This window comes from Octopus sinensis, linkage group LG10 (genome assembly GCF_006345805.1).
Source record: "Octopus sinensis linkage group LG10, ASM634580v1, whole genome shotgun sequence".
NCBI lineage: Eukaryota > Metazoa > Mollusca > Cephalopoda > Octopoda > Octopodidae > Octopus > Octopus sinensis.
This window is the reverse complement of record NC_043006.1, coordinates 22,317,212-22,321,074: the sequence shown is the minus strand read 5'-3', so window position 1 is coordinate 22,321,074 and position 3,863 is coordinate 22,317,212.

Here is a 3,863-nt window from a genome sequence, read left to right as displayed (position 1 = left end):
TTTGAACTCAGAATGTTGAGTATCAGAACAAACATTCTTTCAGTGCCAGTAAAAAAAGTGCTGATCCAAGACAGTGGATTGGTGGTACTATAAGAACATCAGACTGGATACCTTTGCATTATTTATTCCAACTCTTCTCATTTTGAGTTTGAATCTCACCTTGGTTTACTTGGGTGATAGGCGAACACTCAACTCCTTATGAGAGCTCAAAATCTCTTGTGGAAGCGTCATCCAACCAAAATGCAAATATATGGGAAACTACCACCTGTGTCATCTCTTGTGAAAGGTAGGAGAGTCCAGTTTGCTGGACATTGTTGTAGAGCTGTAAACGAGGTAATTTCTACCCTTCTCGTCTGGAAGCCATCTACTCGCAATACCAGAGGGCACACACTCTCCTACCCTGATGTAATCTCCAGGGATACAGGCATCCAGCAACAGGATCTCCGTAATGCCATGATGGACCGTGAAGTCTGGCGTAGCATGGTAAATTCCATTGTCTCTACCACGGTCGAACAATAATGATGATGATGGGTGATAGACTTAATCTACCAATTCAACTCCACCATTTGGCACCTTGGATCATCATCATCGTCGTTGTTTAACATCCACCTTCCATACTGGCATGGGTTGGCTGGGTCGACAGGAGCTGGCCAGGTGGAAGACTGCAGCAGACTTCTGTGTCTGTTTTGGCAAGGTTTTTTACAGTTGGAAGCCCATCCTAACATCAACCACCCAACAGAGTGGACTGAATGCTTTTATGTGGCACAAGCACAGCTGAGGTCAGTTTTGGCATGGTTTTTACAACTGGATGCCCTTACAAGCACCAAACACTTTACAATGTGGACTGTATGTTTTTTATGTGGCACCAGCACTGGCAGGGTCACCAAATAACTTGCAAGACAAAGATCCTACAAGGGGCGTTCAATAAGTAATGCCCCTGACCCACTTTTCATAGCAGTAGAGCAACGAAATTTAGCACAGTTATTAGTCTTTTTCTACAAAGGAACAACCCAGAGTTACGCAATTCTCCCATCGTTTGATGCAGCTCTGGAGACCATTTTTGTAGAAGACCCCAGCTTGGTCCTCCAACCACGACGTGACTTCAGAAATCAAGGCTGCATCATCTGGAAAATGCTTTCCTTTCAAAAACAACTTCATGGTTGGGAAGAGGTGAAAATCAGAGGGTGCAAGGTCAGGAGAGTAGGGGGGATGGGGGATAAGTTCATAGCCACACGCCTGTGCTTCTGATCTGGCGACATGCGAGTTGTGGACCGGAGTGTTGTCCTGCAGGAGGAGGATGCCTTTTCTGATCTTGCCCCGCCTCTTGATTTTGATAGCTTCTCTTAATTTCCTCAAAAGTGAAGCATAATAGGCTCCTGTAATTGTGGTACCCTTTGCCAGGAAATCTGTCATCACTACTGCGTCCTGGTCCCAGAAGACTGTGAGCATGACCTTGCCAGTGGAGAGCTACACCCTTGCCTTCTTTGGAGGAGGTAAGTCACGGTGCTTCCACTGCATTGACTGGGCTTTGGTCTCTGGATCATCGTGATGGACCCAGGTTTCATCCTGTGTAATCAGTCTTTTGAAAAATTTTGACTCATCTTCTTGGCACATCTCCAAATTAACCCTCGAGCACTTGACGCGTTCTTGCTTCTGGAAAGGTGTGAGCAACCTGGGAATCCATCTGGCAGACACCTTTTGCATATGCAAATGGTCATGAATGATAGTTTCCACAGACCCGGTACTAATCTTGACCTCATGGGCTATTTGGCGAATAATTATGCGTCGATCTTCCAAAATGGCAGCTTCAACTTGACGGACAGATGCCTCATCAATGGCAGAAGGGGGCGACCAGATCTGGGAGCTGTTTCCACAGAGTTCCGACCATGTTTGAATTCACGATGCCAGCGTTTTACAAGGTCATATGATGGGACATCATCACCATAAGTTACTTTCATTTCATCAAAAGTCTCCCGTGGTGTGCGTCCTTTCAAATACAAAAACCGGATCACTGCTCGACACTCAACAGGCTCCATTTCACACTTGACTCAGTTCAAACACCTGTAAATCAGAAACCACAATCAGTTCAGAGCTGTAATTTTCCGCTTAATCGATGGAGATATAAATAATTGCACATGCAAAATTTCAGCTAGATCAAACAACTGCAAGTGGGTCAGGGGGATTACTTATTGAACGTCCCTCGTATGAGAGAGGAGGGGAGAATTGGAGGAGGTGATCTTGTGTCAGATGATGAAAGGTTATAGTGAGACATGGAGACAGAAACAGGTGCCTGTCTCTCATCAGAATCCATTCTGTTGTAAGTATTTGGGTTGGATCTTCACTTTGAAGATACCTTCTTCCTACCATCCTTCCTGATTTAGAGGCACTGTGAAGAGTCATGGGCGCTGCTTTGTCTCCTGGATAAGAAGATATAAAAACAACATTAAAGGAAAATCCTATATCATGAGATCAAATGTGAGTAGAATAACCTTATCTTAAGGACAGGATACAATGAATGTTAAGAACATGAACATTACTGCCTCAAGTCTTAAGACTCATAGGGTTGGTTACCCAGTTTCTTTGGCATATATGTGACTGAGATCACAACATTACCCTTAAAGGAAATGCTAGTCCATCACAGAGTTACTCATTTACAGCTGAGCAGACTGAGGCAATGTGAAATGAACTGTTTTTCTCAAGAACATGGTGCATTGCCCAGTCCGAGAACTGAAACTACAATCTTGCGGTCATGAATGCAACCCACTAACCACAAGGCCAAGTATCTTCACTAGATCATGAGGGATGAATTATAGAACTTCTAGAATTTTTAAAAACCTTTCCCCATATTTATGTCAGTTTTTACATATGAGTATATATGTGCATGCTTAAATGTGTTCAGCTATTTCAGGGTAATTGAATAGAGCAGTTTTCTGTTGTCACCAATGCCTAGTAGAGCTGCTGTGAAATATGTCAGAAAATGACCATGCAATCATGGTCCTTCTGAAATGATTCATACAGAGGAAGCATGAAATGATTCATGCAGAGGAAGCAAAGCAGCATCCATGATTCGTTTTTGAATCTCAGAAAGTGAAAGCAAGAAGATTTGAAGTTATTCTCAATGTGAAGACCTGGCCTAAACATTGTAACAGACTCTACTAAAGGCACACACTGGCCAGGTCATTGTGTTAAACCAAATGATGTATTCAGTCTACCATATAAGGGAGGTATGGGAAGTTATTTCAGAGAATTGGGATGCATGAAACGGGGCTCCTCATCAGGTAGGCCATACTACTTGAAAAAATTCACGGTAATTTTGCATTAGGCTTACCATTCAGAAAGTCCTGCAGGCAACAGTTTGCCCATGACTGATCTAAGGAGAGGAATGGTCCCTTAAGCTATCCTCTATACCATATCCATCTACAAAATTTCATGAACATGGATTTCGTCAAACTGAAGCTATCGTAGAAGGGGTTATACAGTGGGATGCTTGATGGAGTTGAAAAAGCAAACTTCTTAAACATACAGCTATATTATTTTCTCTGTTTTCTTTTTTTTTAACCCCCTTGCTGGGTCTGGAAGAAGGGGCAGTGCCATAGCAGGTCTTCCTAGATGAGTGAGATTAATTTCCCTAATGTTTCTTATTTCTTTATCGCCCGCAAGGGGTCAAACATAGAGGGGACAAACAAGGACAGACAAAGGGATTAAGTCGATTACATCAACCCCAGTGCGTAATTGGTACTTAATTTATTGCCCCTGAAAGAATGAAAGGCAAAGTCGACCTTGGCGGAATTTGAACTCAGAACATAATGGCAGACGAAATACTGGTAAGCATTTCGCCCAGCGTGCTAACATTTCTGCCAGCT